A 17,838-nucleotide genomic window follows, 5' to 3' on the forward strand; every position below is an offset into this window, starting at 1 on the left:
TTGGCTGCTAATGTTTGTCAATATTTATAACCAAAGCAAAGGTTTTATCTTTTAGACGACAATCATTCTTCATCGGTAATAGAAGTCAGAAAAGGTCAAATGAAGGTAAACAAACCACTGTTATTTACTTAGTTCAGCTTTTTATAATCAACTAAAAATATCTCATTATTTGGTAAATATTTTACTTGATATTTCTTCTTGATCTGTCAAATTAACTTTCCTCGTATTTTATTGTCAATTATAAATGTGAAAATAAACTAATTTATTTAAGAATCATTTATTAAATTTGATCCAACTGTAGAACTACCGAACTGCGTCCTTTAACTTCGCAGATCTGGAACATTTCAGTTCCGACCCTTTGTTTCTGTCGGAGCTTCACTTTGTGACACTAGAGACGGAAGTAGAAATGGCGCTAGTGGCGTTAGCTTAGTTAGCTTCCATTCTAGTTGAAAAACGTCTTCAGGAGGCCCAGAGATCCGAACCGGACCCGGAACCATCCGAAGAACCCCAAACAGAACCGGCATGGAACGCAGTACCGACCCGACTGTGAGCTAGAACCGGAACCAGAGGTCCGGAGGGTCGGAGGGTTCGGATACTTAGTGAAAACCTGAAGCTGGACCCAGAACCGGGTTTAGTCCCACGGTTTCCTGGAAGGTTCGGGCAGATCTTGGATCAGTTTCAGGTAGAACTTCCGGAACCAGCTGCAGAACCGACAGAGGCCATTAATCAGCGATTATAGATAAACCAATAAGTAAACACCTGAACCCGTTATTAAACTTCCGGTCATTGTTGTTTTTGACCTGAAACGATGGTTGACAAACTCAGAAACGTTTTACAAAATATATGTATTTGTAATATGAACCTTTTATTTTGCTAAAACAACTGAATTAAAATATAAATATTATTATTTTATGTTATTTTCATATTTAGACAGAAAATAAAATCAGAGACACAAATGAGGAAAAGTTGATCCTGTAGGACGGAAGAGGCGCTGCCATGGTTACGGCTTGCCGACAGGAAGTGACATCAACATCTCAAACTAAGCATAATATGGTGGTGCGATGTTAGCCTGATGCTGTATGAACTGGGTTTATGGGTCTTCAACAGGGGGCGCCGGCCCCTGGGGGCCTCGCGGAGGTACTGCAGGGGGTCGACAGACTTTAAAATATTTAATTCACCACGAAGCGATCAAAGGAGTCAGAAACCATCAGACAGTCAGTGATCTACTATTTACATTCCTGTTTAGCATCAGATGGGGACCCATCAGAACCATCAGAACCATCAGAACCACTAACCCAATAGAATCAGTGGTCGACTTGTTTTTCACCTAAATACTGATCAGTTTTTCAGTCTAATATTGTAGATCTAGCTGCTGCTTTGATGAGCATCAGGAAATGATGATGATGATGATGATGATGGTTCTCTAACCTTCCTCCTCTGGTCTCCAGGTGTGTGCAGGTGGAGGTGTGGCATCCTGCAGGCCCCGCCCACCGCCACAGGTGTGTTTTCAGCAGCAGGTAAATGAGTAGCACTCAGGTTATCACCATGACGACGTTAAAGCCGACATGAGAAAAGCTGATCTGATGATTGATTATTGATTAATGAAATATTTTTGCAGAATCTCAGAAGTTCTGCTAGAACAGATTTACAGGTTTTTACCTTAAATCTTTATATTATTTCTGCTCTGACTGTTTTTTATTAAATTACCTTTTTAGTTTCCTGCAGTTAATAGATTATTATTTCCAGAAACGAGGAAATTAAAAGTATTTTTACATGATCAGAAGGAGAATAAATACACAAATATTTTTTCACACATTTTTTCCCTGGAAAGATAAAAAAGATCAAATGTTTTATTTTAAAGCTCATAACTTTAATTTGCTGCCTTCAAACAGCTTGAATGTCGTCACTTTACTGGACTTCATGTTTCCTGTCTGCCTCCATCTGACCCGATTCACCAGGGAGGTTCTGGTTCTGGTTCTGGTACCGGCCGCAGTGGCACTGGGTCCATTCCTCCCTGTGCTGATAGATGAGCCTTTTGTCCCCTGAGGTTCTGATGGAGACTCCAGATCATGTTCTGGACCCGACAATGAAACCCTGAAGAACCTGAGTAGAGCCGGAATGTTCTGGCGGGTCGTTGGTTCTGGTCCGATGGATCCTTGTTTGTTTTCACGTCCAAACTCCATTTTATTGCTGCAGAAGCTGTTTGGGTGGAACGGTACCAACAGAACCTGTCAGTACCCGTCTTGGGGTCGGGTTCGAGTGCAGCTCGTAAAACGACTTTAAATATGGCCGCCGCCGTCCTCGTCAACAACGCTAACCTTTACTAAATAATGTAATTAGATGACTGAACCTGAAGACGTGATCTGTGGAGAATATGGGAAAAATCTGTATTATTGGCAGAACAGTTTAAAATCTTCCTTTATTTGCTGAACAAAGTAAATGAACCAGTTAGAGACACCAGTAATGAGCTGGAGAGCGTAGACCAGCTGGACATGTTGGCCGTAATATGCTATAAAGTTAAACTAAAAGCTGTTTCCAACGTCTGAAACTCATGATTACGTCAGAAATTGTCTATTTACATGTTTTACCTCCGGAGGGCGCCGACGCACGCTGAGCCGGACCGCATCAGTTATAGACGAGCGAACAAGATCAGCCTGTTAGCCACAGCTAACGGCGTTAGCCACAGCTAACGCCGTTAGCGCGAGCTGTTTTAATATGTAACATTTCTTTTATAAAGGTTACATATGGCAGCTTTAAATAACTGTAAAGCTGTGTTGACGATTAAATAATGAGATTTATTTTTTGTTCATTTTGAAGACAGATTTTACTCCATTGTTTCAACACGGCGCTACAAGTTTGAGTCCTTGTACCGATTTTTATTAGTTTATAACTATATTTAATACTTGGCTGCGTTTCTCTGTTGTCTGGATTCAACATCGTTTTTGATGCGTTTTCCACATGTTGGTTTTTCCTGCTGGGATGAAAATGAAAAATCCTTGAAGCAGAAGAGTTTCCATGCCTGATGTTTATTCTAATAGCTTTTATTCCACAACAAATGATTAGAAAACAGCAAATATTTCAACATTCACAGATTTCCAAATACATGTTCACTGAAATCTCTTGAATTTCTTCTTGTGTTCTTCATCTCCTCAGACTTCCAGGAATATTTTCTGTAGAACCGAGAAGTTTTTCTTTCACGGACAGAAGAAATCATTCAGAACCAGAAAAATCTGTCCTGATGGAAGAACCGAAGGATCCAGATGGTCCAAATATAAAGCAGGAGCAGGAGGAACTGCTGGACAAACAGCTGAAAAATGACCAACATGCTGAAGATCTGCAGATTAAAGAGGAAGTGGACGAATGCTGCACCAGCCAGGACGAAGTTCGCCTGGTTCTGAAGGAGGAGACGGACGCATTGGGGATGATTACTGCTCCTGAACAGAGAAACAACAGGGAACCAGAACCAAACCGACTCCAGAACGCGCTACTGGCTGAAAACCAGCAACAGGAAGGGAAGAAGAGAAAGTCAGGACTCTGTAAACATCCACAACCAAGGTCGAATAAGAGCTGTCAGAAATCCAGAGTTCAAAGTGACGATGCACACGGTTCCAAACGTAGAAGGCGGAGCAGATCTCTGAGCCAGACAGAAAAAAGTTTGTTTTCCTGTAAAGTGTGTGGCAAGAGTTTCTCCCAGAGTAGCCATCTGAACAACCACATGAGATCGCACGCCAGTAAGAAACTACATCCCTGTGAGGTCTGCGGTAAGTTTTTAAATGACAAAGGTAGCTTAACGGTTCACATGAGAACCCACACAGGTGAGAAACCTTTCACATGTTCCACCTGTGGGAAAAGTTTTGGTGCGAGGAGCAGCTTCATTGCTCATGTAAGAACTCACACAGGTGAGAAGCCGTTTCCCTGTCCGAGCTGTGAGAAAGTTTCATTGTAAAAAGTCATCTAATCACACACATGAGAATTCACACAGGTGAGAAACCTTTCCAGTGTCTCACCTGTGGAAAACGGTTTGGCGCTAAAAGCAATTTAAACACTCACATGCGAACACACACGGGTGAGAAGCCTTTTGCATGTGTGAGCTGTGGGAAATGTTTCAGTGTAAGGAGTCACCTGATCACTCACCTGAGAACACACACAGGTGAGAAGCCATACTCCTGTCCATACTGTGGCAGAAGCTTCAGTTTGCGGAGTCATTTAAATGTTCACATGAGCACACATACAGGAGAGAAACCTTTTCCATGTGTGGCATGTGGAAAAAGCTTCAGAGTGAGAAGCAGTTTGACAATTCACATGAGAACGCACACGGATGAGAAGCTGCACATCTGTGATGTGTGCTGTAAAGGTTTCACTCAGAGCAGCCGTCTGGCTTCTCACATGAGGATCCACACAGGCGAGAGGCCGTTCCCATGTCCCACATGTGGAAAAAGTTTCAGTGCCAAAACGTATCTGAATACACACATGAGGACTCACACGGATGAGAAGTCCTATCTATGTGTGATCTGTGGGAACAGCTTCAGTCGAAAAAGCAACTTGAACAGACACATGAGGACGCACACGGGCGAGAAACCCTACGATTGTGAAGTTTGTGGGAAATCCTTTGGATGTAGTGGTAGCTTGACCGTCCATATGAGGTCTCACACAGGTGAGAAACCATTTCCATGTGTCACCTGTGGAAAAAGCTTTAGTGTAAGAAGTTACCTGGTTATTCACATGCGAACCCACACAGGTGAGAAACCTTTCCCATGTGTCACCTGTCGGAAGAGCTTCCTTTTACGGAGTCATTTGACTCGTCACATGAGAGTTCACACCGGCGAGAAGCCGTTCCCATGTTCGACCTGTGGGAAAGGTTTCAGTGTGAGATGTCACATGATGGCTCACATGAGAACTCACAAACAGGAGAAAGGTCTTTCTGACACGTGGCCTGTGGCAAACGTCTCCAAGGAGTTGAGATGATTCCAGCATACCCTACCTGGGGAGACAGGTAAGCAGCAGTGGCTTTAACCAATGAGAGACAAGAGCTTCCTCTGCTAAAACATTGAACTTTCAGAGAGTTGGGTTAAACTGCGAATCATTAAAGGATTTGACCTCAGTGTGTTTGTCGTTCAGTGACAAATGTGTTGCTTGTATAGATTTTGTGATGTTTATCTCCATCACTTATTTTCTCATGTCCTCTAAGAGTCTGGGTCAGTAATATTTAAGGTTTATGTTCTGCACAACCTTTTCCCTGTTTTCTGATTCACAAACCAAATAGCACTAACAGTTTATTAGCACAGAACTTCACAGGTTTCTATGAATCTGAAACCTTTTCTTGCCTCAAACGTTGTAACCATGACCTGACTTCACAACACAACAGGTACAAAACATCAGAGAAAGACAAAAACACAGAGAAAGACAATATTACTGGTTGATACGTCTGAATATTTGCAGCAGTTTGTTGTTCCCTTCACATGAATTGGTCTCATCCAGTCTGATTGGTTCTGGCTTTGCAGGTGCACCAATGCTAAGCTCACTTCCATTAATGGCTAATAGCGGAGATCATTTTTCTTTTTGCACTTTGGCCAACTTTGAAAACATTTAGCGCACTTAGCTTCCACTAAGTACATTTTTCTGGATAAAATCCAAAGGGCTAATTTACTTTGCTGTTTGTAAACTTTCAGTTTAATAAGGTTCAGCATCTGTGTTGAAGTTTTGTCATCAAGTATTGGGAGTTCTCCAAGTACATGTTTGTATTTATGCTCTTGTTTTGAAGGAGCGCTGTTTTCAATGCAAGCCTCTTTCCTCGTCTTGATTTCTTTATTTCTCCACCTTTTTAAAAAATGAGAAACAAGAACAAAACAGAAAATGGACAGAAGAGAAATGAAACGGTTGTTGTCATTTCAGAGGAAACGTTTGAATTGAAGTTGGCGCTTTTGCATGAACTTCCTCCAAATACTGTGTTGCTGTAATGTTTATGGCTATTAGCGCTGCTAGCTTGTCAGTTCAGCGATGTCCACCACTGAGCGACTTTCTGTGAGCTGCAGTTACAAAATCTAGAGAAGTTGGTCAAGAAGTGGCTGTTCGGCACCAGGGAGGGCAGCCATTCATCTGTTCATCATGGACGTCTTTATGAATACATGAACACTGCTTTTCTTTTTCATTGTAAATATCGATGAAGGTTCTGCATTTCTGAGCTAAACATGAGAGTTTGCTCCTTCAAATCAGGTTGTGGAAGATGAGACCCAACAATAAAACGGATGATTTCATGAAGATGTTCTGATGTCTTGAGTCAGTTTCAGCCACAGAGTTCAAACTGAGGCTTTTTCTGGAAGAATAACTCCTTCATTCAGCATTATTAATGTTTCTGGTTTCAGTTCTCAGGATCTTAACCTGGAAACTCCAAATAAAGTTATCCAATGTATTTATCATAACACAACATGCTGCAGTTTTCTGTTCAGAAACATGACGGTAGCACAGATAGATGGACGTGGCTGTCCATCCGTGCTACGGCAGGGAAATCTGATGAGGTAGCTCAGATAGTCAGACCACCGGCTCTGTAAGCTAAATGCTCTGATATGTAACTTTATTTGAGTGACGGGACTGAAGTGGAAGCTTATGGTTAGCTTAGCATTTATATACATGACGAAACACAAGGAGATCATTTCCTTCATCAGAGTATCCTACCCGTTGAAAATGAAAAGCTACAGATGTATGAACTAGACCTTTACTAGAATATCCGTCCTGTTAAAATGTTTTAAATAGAGGCGTTTATAGAATAAAACGATATCAGACAGGAAACGGGTTTTTACTGGAATTAAACTCAGACTAATGCAGATCACTGCAACGTTTTCGCTCATTGTTGTATAACAGACTTTATGAAATGCAGTTCAGTCACAATGTGTCCACCGAACTGCAGATCACTGCTGAAATGATGGGATATGATTAATATACACTAATATTTCACAGCTTCAATCCCACATAGTATCACTACCAACATCCATTTAGCAAAATTTAATAAAAAATGAGTGTTATTAAACTAACATATTTTAAAATACAGGGACAAAATAGCCCAAAAAACATATTTTGTCCTGATTAACCACCAAACAAAAACATGAAGTTGTCCAACAGCTTAATGAAAGCCAGGTATAAAATAAATTAAATAAAGTTTTCCGTAATCTTCGATGAAATGAAACTTCCACAGGCAGCACGTGACGTAGCATCGATGTACGCATGCGTATTACCGCTAGGTCGGACGGATTTGCGGGTAGCACAGATAAACAGAAGACCTGTTCGCAGCGCCGCCCGTCCCACCGGCTGTGAAATGATGCGGAGCCGATGACGCATCCAGCGGAAGTAACCGAAGAAGTGGTCGCGTTCGCTTCCGGTTAGCCTAGTTAGCTTGTGGTGTGTCTCAGAGCGTGTCCAGGTGTGTTGTGAGTCTGCGCAGCAACAATGTGTTCCGTTGAGCCTCTGAGAGAGTTTATCAGAGAGAGACTAACTGCTGCTGCTGAAGAAATCTTCACCCAGCTGGAAAAAACCATCGTCCAGTACGAGGAGGAGATCGACCGGCAGCGGAGGCTGCTGGACCTCAGCTGGAGACCCCGAACCGAGCAGAACCCCGCAGGTGGGTCCGGTCCGGCGGGGGCAGCGGGCGGGGTTAACGCGCCCGCTGCGGGCGGGGTTAACGCGCGCCCTGTCGCGGGAGCGCGCATCGCTGCAAACTCGCGTATTGATGAGAAAACAGAGTGAAAAATGACGGAAGAGGAAACTTTTAAAGATATTCGTAACGTCATCATGGTTATTAACAATGTTAGCCCTAAAACGGTAGAATATAAATAAATACGGTTCTGACTCCTTTAACGAGTTCAATGTTTTACAGTGTAATGTTTTAATGTTTTACAGTGTAATGTTCTAATGTTTTTCCTTTAATAAGAGCTAAAGGCCCCAGAAAGCAGCTTTAACTGTCCAGGTCAGGATCCTCCTGTGTTTTAAGGTCCCAGGATGACGACATTAATCTGCTTCCCTCTGTTGTCCTGTTGATGAGAAACTGATGCCCAGATCAGCTGTGACCATGTAGGAAAGGTTATTTCACTCTTAGCTCTTTGTTTCTGTTTGTATGGATTATAATCCTGCCGATATTTTTCTGCCCTGTTTCCGTCATACAGATGTGAAGGTCAGTCCAGCAGCTCAGAGTCGTTATGTAGAAACTTCATAAAACACATTTCCATCCAATATTTTCACACTGCAGGACCTGATGACCGTCCTCAGCTGGGGTCACTGGGCCGTTTGACCTCATTATGTCACAACAACTGAAACCTGCTGTGGATAATTATGTGTTTTAGGCCGTTAGACTGTCTGGTGCCGCACAAAGAGGAAGAAACATTTTGGGCGAGACGGAATGACTGGAGATTTGGAGGAAGTTAAAATCTGAATTTACTGATGAAAAGTTTCCACAGCCTCATCCAATAAGGACTTAGAACGACGAGATCTTCCTCAGGGTTGGAAAATCCTTTAAATCAACTGAGTGGTGATTAAAATGTCCAGACAGCTCAGAGTTATGGGGAAGTTCTTCACGCCAAACGTCAGCAGCAGGTGGCAAACTGGAGGCCCGAGGGCCAAATCTGGCCCACAGTAGTTTTTACATCAACACGTCCCTCCAGTTTTCACAAATCTCCACATTGTTTTTCCAATTTTACTGCTAGAATCAGTCAGAAACATTGAGTTTCAGTGGCTGCTGCTCATCCTCACTGGGTGTCTGTAACGGATACGGCGAGAAATAAAAAGTCACATTTAACATCAAACATTAGCACAAATATTGAAAAAGATCCTTACAAACTTTTCTAAATTGGTACCACAAAATCTGCACATTTTGATTTCAAAAATCTAAATTTGATTTTTGAAATCAAATTTTCCAAAAGTTGAACAAAACAGGGTTTTGTTTATCCAGAAAATCCTGGACAAACAGCTGTTTATTGATATTTGAATTGGTTTTATCAGTATATTCTGGCACAACTGGCCCTTTAAGAACATTCAGGTTTTTGATACGGCCCAAAATGAAGTCTGGACGTCCAGCGACGTCGTTGATGCGCCACTTCGTACCACTGTTCCGTCCAAAACCCACTTCGGTTTCGTGCCCGTTTTATCCAACATGGCTGCCATGCAGAATCGAACCCCGGAAAGTTTCAGGGATGAAACATTTAATTTGTGGCTCTGGTGGATTTTTTCCCGTTAAACGAGTGACGAGTCACGTCATCCTGACGTATGTTGCTTTAGTTAAATGTCCTAGAATGCAGATTACCGCTAACGTCCAGCGACTGCAGTCTGAGTAGCATTAAAGGCTACATTGAGGCCAACATGAATGTCTCAGATCTTCCTCCACCTTTCAAGGTGTTTCTGAAAAAACCCGCCTGTGGCTCCAGACGCAGCTGCAGAGGCTAAAACGCCAAACAAGCTTCTTTTAATCCAGTCTGGGCCACCAGAGATGTCTGATTCCAGAACTTTGTCATGTTAGAAGGACACCTTTTCATTTTGGTCTCCTTGGTCCATTTAGGCCTCCAGCGGCAGGAACCGGTCCATCAGAACCTCTGGCAGCAGAATCATTGCGACACTGAAGATGTTCCCTCTGACCCGGAGTCCAGTCAGCAGAAGGTTGGCTCTGGTGTGAACCCAAAGGAACCAGAACCGATTGAAGAGAAACTCCACGACGTCCTCGGCTGGGGAGCGGAGCCGCTCGTTAAGCAGGAGCCTGATCCCTGCATGGTGACTGTCGGGTACGACGACTCGTTCCCCACTAAAGCAGAACCAAACACAACCCAGATCTTTTCTCAGAACTCGCCTCAAGCAGAGATCCGGAGTCAGGAGCCAAGCCACCATAAAGACTCAGGATCCTGCACAGATGAAGCTCCTAAAGCTCCAACTTCAGATGATCCAGACCTGAGGACGGCTGAGAACGAACCCCTCACCCAGGAGAACCTGAATTCATGTCAGTTCTGTGGGAAAAACTTCACCACTTGCAAGGACCTGAAGGTCCACTGGAGGATCCACACGGAAAAGAAGCGTCATACTTGTGGAGTGTGTGGGAAAACTTTGAGCGACCGCAGCAGTTTGAGGAAACACCTCCGGATCCACACAGGAGAGAAGCCATATCCTTGTGAAGTGTGCGGGAAAAGATTCAGGAACAGCTGCGGCTTGACAAAGCACCTCCGGATCCACACAGGAGAGAAGCCATTCACATGTCAGACCTGTGGGATGTGTTTCAACCAGAGCAGCATTTTATACAGACACATGAAGAGGAAGAACCACTGAGAAGACCCCAGAGATCTGAGGAAGACGAGTCCTGGGTCTGCAGCTGGTCCTCCAACAACAAACCAGATGGTCGACTTTTATGACTCTGTCCCAAAAATGTTCGGCTCTGGACTGTGTCTCATTTTCCTTAGCAGCTAGATCACATGACAGTAGTTAAAAAGATCAGCTTTTACGTTGGGCTGTTTAAATTCTCAGACTTGGTTAGAATCGTCTTTCCTGTTTCTTCTGAATTCATTCCTTTATGAGCCACTGAGTTTGACTTATTCCACTCATACTGGAGTTGATGCCCCAATTCAACTGAATTGTCCATTTTCATTAATAATAATTTATTAATTATATTTAATAATTACATAAGCCAAACATGGATTCCCAACAACTGGAGGGATTCTTCAGACTCCACTGGAAAACATCCAGCTGTTAATGTCTGAGCTAGCATTAGCTTAGCATGGCTCTACTGTTTGCTGGAAAGCCAATTAGGAGATGCTAACCTGATGCTAACTGTGTGAAATCAGGTCTATATTTAATCTTCAGAGGATCCAGTCTGACCCGTAGCGTCACTTCTGCTGACCCGTCTGTTGTCAGACGGATTGATGTGGGTTTGTGTCATTAATGATCATTTTTCTTTCATGATGAGAACTGGATGAAAATGTTACTGGATCTGGCGCCATCTTGTAAAACACAGTCGTTCTATATTTGGTACTTAAACATCTGAAATATCTAGACTGTCATGATGGCGGCGCTGCGGATCCCTTCAGGAGCTGACGTCACGGTTGCCTAGAGACAGACAACAAACATGGCGCTGCTCTCAATGTCTGCAGCTTTTTAAAACGTCGTTTCGTTCTCAGAACCGAAACTTCTTCCAGACGCCAGCAGGAAGATGTTGGTCCCTGACTGAACAGGAATGAAGCTAAATCTGAAAATGTGTGTGAGAGTTTGAAACGGACAGCAGCGCTGCACACACACACACACACACACACACAGACACACACACACACACACACACACACACACACACACGCACACACACACGCACACACACACACACACACACACACACACACACACACACACACACACAGACACACACACACAGACACACACGCACACACACACACACGCACACACACACAGACACACACACACACACACAGACACACACACATGAAGGATTTTGTTATTGTTGAAAACAAGGCCAGAAAAATAAAGACCTTTAAAAATAGTTGCATTTGTTTTTGTATTTCATAGTCAGACAAAAACTTTATGCTACAAATGGGACAAAAAACTAAAAACATTCATTTTGTGTTAATTCCTGTGAATTGATCAAAACATATTTGAATTTGACATATAAGTTTGTCAGTTAAATTGACAGACTTGGTCAACTTAAGTTTTCCAGTTAGTTGACTAAAACAATCTGATTAATCAATAACTCAAACAAAATGACATTTTCATCAAAAGACTAAAACTAGAGAAACATTTCTGTCCACATTGACTTTAATCTAAAGATGGAAACAGCTTCACTTGGAATTTGGTTTTAGGATGATAGGAAAACATTTTATTCATAAAGTCGTTTCCTAAAAATTTCTCATTCAAGCTTTTAAAAAGGATTTAATTTTATTTGAAAGTGCATTAAAACTGAATGCATACCAAAGCTACCTAGTTATGTGAACGGGTTTTCCATTTCATATTATATTTATACATCTATAAATATTCGTTGAAAAAGGTGGAAATGTGTTTGATTTTGTTTCTGATCCTTTTCTGCTTTGGAGTGAAAACTATTTAAAACTAGCTTATTATAAAGATAAGCGGTAATATTACTCCTACTACTAACATTAACAATGTTTAATTTGTTATTAAAGTGTAATTTCTTTGTTTTCTTTGTCGCATAAAGTGGAACTCTAATTCGGTGTTTCTCTCGGAACCTGAAACTGTAACACCGGTGGAAGTAAACACAGCAGCTAGCTGGGTTAGCATCCTGCTAGCAGCTGGTTAGCATCCTGCTAGCAGCTGTCGCCGTGTCCAGGTGTGTTGTGAGTCTGCGCAGCAACAATGTGTTCCGTTGAGCCTCTGAGAGAGTTTATCAGAGAGAGACTAACTGCTGCTGCTGAAGAAATCTTCACCCAGCTGGAAAAAACCATCGTCCAGTACGAGGAGGAGATCGACCGGCAGCGGAGGCTGCTGGACCTCAGCTGGAGACCCCGAACCGAGCAGAACCCCGCAGGTGGGTCCGGTCCGGCGGGCCCCCCAGGGTCTGAGGAACCGGGTCGGGATCACGGGGAGGATCTGGTTAATCTCGCGGAGGAACCAGGGCTGCTACGCGCTGATGCGCCACTTCGTACCACTGTTCCGTCCAAAACCCACTTCGGTTTCGTGCCCGTTTTATCCAACATGGCTGCCATGCAGAAACGAACCCCGGAAAGTTTCAGGGATTAAACATTTAATTTGTGGCTCTGGTGGATTTTTTCCCGTTAAACGAGTGACGTACAGTCACGTCATCGTGACGTATGTTGCTTAAGTTAAATGTTCTAGAATGCAGATTACCGCTAAGTGTTAGCATGCTAGCTGTTAGCGTGCTCACGGGGTTCGCTCCATTTGTCTCCCAGCGAGGATTCTGGCCGCCGGAAGGAAGGCGGGGACGTTTGGACGTCATTAGCATCAGGCAGAGCGCGCGCTAAAGAAACATAAAAGATGTGATCAATATTAATTTAATGGAGGAGAAATTCTGTTTATTAGTGAGTTAGTGTTATATTTACAATGTTTAGAATGTTGGCTGAATGTGTTCAGGGATGTTTACAAACATTTGGAAGTTTCAACGTTGTTTAGGGATTTATACAAGGTACATATTTTAATTCATAGTTCTTATATGAATTAAGTTATTTAGAGATATGTAGGGAGAAAAATGTTTGGATTCTTACCAGAGGTTGTTATCGGAATGTTTTCCGTATTTGACCAGTTTTTTTTTTTTTTAAATTATAGGAAAATGTAAAGCGCGTCCATCACTTTGACAGGTTCTAATTAAACTGCTGCACATGCGCAGACATTACAGACTTTACCCAAAGATTTCATCGCAGAGGCAACTGAAAATCTCCTGGACTCTGAACTGACCGGGTTTGATGAGCTGCTGGCCTGTTGAGGAGTTAAAGACCGGAGGCTTTGGAGCGTCTGGTCAGGAAGGAGCTTTTGAAATGACGCCTTTAATTCCAGTCTGCAGCGCAGACCAGAGATTCATTTCCTCCAGACGAGCCGGCTGCTCATCTGGAGGAAATGAAAGAAGCTGCAGAACCAAACCAATGAAACTGAACTCATCCTGCGGTTCTAACAAGCTGAGCCTTCAGAGTCCAGGTCACCAGGAGGCCCGATGTCTAGAAATGGTGACCAATACAGAAAGATCATTTAATCTGTAGGCAGCATTGGTTCAGACCTGGACCGGACCGGACCGGACCGGACCGGAGTCAGAGCGGGTCCTGACCCGAACCCGACCCGGGGCAATGGGCCCCTGGCCCCCCGGGTCCTGTGTGCCACAGTCAGCAGTTTTTGTCATTATGTAGATGCATTTACCTGCTTTATGTGTGACGGGATCTGGATTCAGGTTCAACTAGTGAATATTAACTAAACGCATAGAAACGGCTCAGTAGCCGAAGTTAATGAAGTTAATCTGATTATAATCTGATGGGTCAGGATGACGGAACAGGAAGTCCAGGTCGACGTCAGAGGAGGATAGAAATGTCCGACCAGGGACTGGAGTTGTGAATTAGCTGTAGCTATATAAATATTTAGCGGCTGCACAGTGGAGCAGCTGGGAGCGAGAAGGTCCTGGGTTCGATTCCCGGCCCGGGCAGTTTGCATGGCGGCTCTCTGGAGCCTCCAGCTTCCTCAGTAACTGCTGAGTTATTTCTGGACCCTGAATCAATCGGTGACCTCCAGCCATCATGGCTGCTCCATCAAACAGGCACATCTGTTAAATATTTAAACTCTTCACAGCAGATGCTGCGTCTGAACAGAAACGATCACAGAAGCTGATTATTCTGCCTGAACGGTGAATCAACTCATAAAAATATTGGGTCGAATGAAAAATGTCGGTAAATCTGAACCCAATCAGCTTGTCTCCATGGAAACGGCGCAGGTTCATTGGAAGTTCACTTTATCTCTGTCTTCAAAATAATTTTGACATGAGTTTTGTAAAATCACTTCTTTTTTATCCTCTGATGGATTTAAAACATTTCCTGTCGCCGTGTGATGATGTCATCATTATGCAATGAGTCATAATGTGTTTTTGTCCCACGTCTAAAATGGGCTGAAGCACCGACTGCGTCTGGGAGACGAAGCAGAGGATGAGAACGTCGGGTTACTGAAGTCAGAACCGGTTCTGATCAAGAGAAGCTGGTAAAGACTTCAAAATAAGAGCATGAATATAAACGTCTAACCACGTGAAGAATGTTTAGGTCCATAACCAAAACTTCAACACAGACGTTGAACTTTATCCGTCTGAAAGTTGGTAACACTTTATCTGACGGGTCGTGAATAAAACTGTCAGAACTGAAAGTTTACAAACCAAGTTAGCATTTTAGAATTTATCCAGAAAAATACATTTACGGGGAGCTAACTGCACTAAACATGTGCAAAGTCAGCCAACGTGCTAAAGCGCTAAGCTAATAATAAGTTATAAAATTAGCAGATGTTACAATAAATTCATCCTGTTTGATGTTTTAACTGTTTGGTCCGTCCAGGTTCTCCACCTGGTCGTCTCTGTGAGGAGGACGTCCGTAACGACCAGCAGGAAGTCGGAGCCCCACAACGGCAGCTACAACTCCCCAAGATTAAAAGGAAGAAGAAGAAACCACTGCAGCTTCCAGAGGTCAAAGGTGAACGTGAGGAACTGTGTGTCAGTCAGGAAGCTGAGCGGCTCGATCTGAAGCAGGAGACGGAAACACTGATGGTGACAGTCGAGTATGATGAACCCGAACCAAGCAACGACCCGCTCCTCCCTCAGAGATCTCCCAAAGCCGAGACTCTGGAGTCGGGGACGAGCAGGTCTGAGGAGCTGGAGGTAAACTGTCTGTCTGAACCAAGCACCAGTAGAACACCTGTCAAATGTGACTTCTGTGAGAAAGAGTTCAGGTTTCAGTACGCCATGAGGAGGCATCGCAAAATCCACACCGGAGAGAAACCGTTCTCCTGCAAGACCTGTGGGAAGAGTTTCATCAGAAAGTTTGCTCTGCTGACCCACATGAGGGTCCACACTGGGGAGAAGCCATACTCCTGCTCTGTCTGCGGGAAATGTTTCCGCTGCAGCAGCGACCTGTCAAAGCACACCAGCATCCACTCCAGTGAGAAACCGTACTCCTGTGAGACCTGCCGGAAGAGCTTCACCACCAAGCGCAGTCTGATCCTCCACAGCCGGTGTCACTCAGAGGAGAAACCTTACTTCTGTCCCATTTGTCACAAAGGCTTCAGGAGGAGCGACAACCTTTCGGTTCACATGAGAACCCACATGGATGAGAAACTGTTCACATGTGAGTTCTGTGGTAAAAGTTTCAACCAGAACGTCCATCTGGTGATCCACAGGAGGACCCATACGGGGGAGAGCCCGTTCCCATGCAGCATGTGTGAGAAACGCTTTAAGAACCGCTCTGCACTGAACAGCCATCTGCGGCTGCACGCTCCAGACCCGCTGTAGGAAACCAGAACAGAACCAGGAGCTCTGCTGACACGCCCAGTTTTCAGATTGTTTTATTCCTTCTGGTTCCTTTGAGGCGTTTCCATGGTGACCCAAAGCTAACGGAGCTGTAGGCCAGTTTTAAAGTCTTGGTTCTGGTTCCATCCGGACCTTCTGGACTAATCAGCAGCTTCAGATGATGCATCCTGAGTGACCTCAAAGTGAAACTCTACCTGACTCCACCCACTGTCCCCACAGTCGATGCTAAGTCTGCTAGCGCTTAGCTGATGTTCCACAGTCGTCTGCTTTGCCAGCGTTACTGGACCAGAACTCAGAGGTTCTGGTTTTGCTTGAAGGACTGAAGGAGTCGGGTGGAGGTGGATGTTCTAGTCTCGGTTCTGGTCAGATGATCAGAACCTTTTTAACTCGTCTGGTACTGTGCTGCTCCAGATGTTCTCAGGAGGTTCTGTTGTCCTGCCAGAACAACCTATCAGAGCCTCAGGAGAGTGAGAGGAGGCGGAGCTTCGTTCTCCCTGACGTTTTGTTTTCGGGTCAGAACTGCAGAACTTCTCCATGAGGACTGAAGGTCCAGAAACGCCTGGTGACCTTCTGACCTCTAGATCCCATCCAGGTTTATCCTGAATTTGTCCGTTTTGCATCTGAACCCATAAATTACATCTGTAGATGTTTTTTCAACTTAAATGTTAAATAATAAATCTAAATAATCTGATTATGTAGATATTTTTGTTTATAAACAACCTTTAAAGTCACTAAATGTTTATTATTTCTGAGCTGCAGATGTTCAATAATTTGATTATTAAAACCTGAAAATGATGTAAATATTTGTAGGAAATGACCTCAGTGGTCTACATCTGTTCACACATTCACACACTGACGATGGGAATCCAACTGGCAACCCACCGACTGCAGGGCTCCACCTCAGACTTTGACTGGACCCGTCCAGAACCAGAACTGGGACCAGTTCCTGAGGTTTCTGCTGGTTCTGGTTTCCTGGTTTTCAGTTTTAACCGTTTCAGAATCATAACTTTGATTCAAATTCTTTCTGACTGAACGTTGAAATCACTTCCTGTTTCTCATCGTCACCACTTCCTGTTTCTGCATTTCTCTCTCTTTCTGCGTCAAACTCCACCCAAAGCTTCAGCTATTATGAAATTATAAAACCCAACATCCTGCTTTGAACGTCACAAACTTACAGAAGTTTGGACGGTTCCTACTGAGCCAGGGCCGTGCAGAGACCATAACGGGGCCGGAGCTGAAAAAGGCCCATCTAACCTCATTATAGGACAGAATATTAACAAACAGCTTTGAGTTTAATAAACGATAAAATACAAAATTATGACACAATCAAAGCTAAAGAACATCTCCATATAGATCATAACACTATGCATATGTAGGATATTTTATTAGTAATTTCTTTCTGCAGGTTTATTTTGTTATAGGAAAGTTTTGCAATATTCAAACCAGCAATTTAGCAAGATATGTAGCTTATTAGCATGATGTTACATAAAACCTAAAGATAAGAATAAAACCTAAAGATAAAAATAAAACCTAAAGATAAAAATAAAACCTAAAGATAAAATGTACACTTGTGACTTATAAAGCAACATTTTCACTGGTTGTTCTCTGTGTTTCTCTTTCTTGTTAAAACTCTGACATGTTAAACAAACGTTGGATGATGGTTGTGGGGAGGATCGGTTCAGCATGAGGCGTTCTGATTGCGTCTTAATGTGAATTTTACTACGAGACTTTATGGAACTCCAGTGGTGTCCATTAATAAAGATACAAAAAAAGAAGGCAGCAAATGTTCATGTTGGCTCCACAGGGTCCCCCTGAAAATATAGATCAAATCAGACATTACAGGGTAAAAGTAA

The 17,838-nt window shown here is 43.3% G+C and overlaps 1 pseudogene across 1 annotated transcript; it reads left to right on the top strand.

The window, feature by feature from the left end:
- The first annotated feature begins 374 nt into the window (after positions 1-374).
- LOC103463256 (uncharacterized) lies at positions 375-16,716 on the top strand (annotated as a pseudogene). The gene is made up of 7 exons (XR_014087141.1): positions 375-682; positions 1,449-1,517; positions 3,154-4,963; positions 7,427-7,612; positions 9,539-10,290; positions 12,325-12,511; positions 15,018-16,716. The product of XR_014087141.1 is annotated as an uncharacterized LOC103463256 (transcript).
- Positions 16,717-17,838: the final 1,122 nt, after the last annotated feature.

The sequence above is a fragment of the Poecilia reticulata genome, chromosome 4, assembly GCF_904066995.2.
Source record: "Poecilia reticulata chromosome 4, P_reticulata-male-v2, whole genome shotgun sequence".
NCBI classification, from domain to species: Eukaryota; Metazoa; Chordata; class Actinopteri; order Cyprinodontiformes; family Poeciliidae; genus Poecilia; species Poecilia reticulata.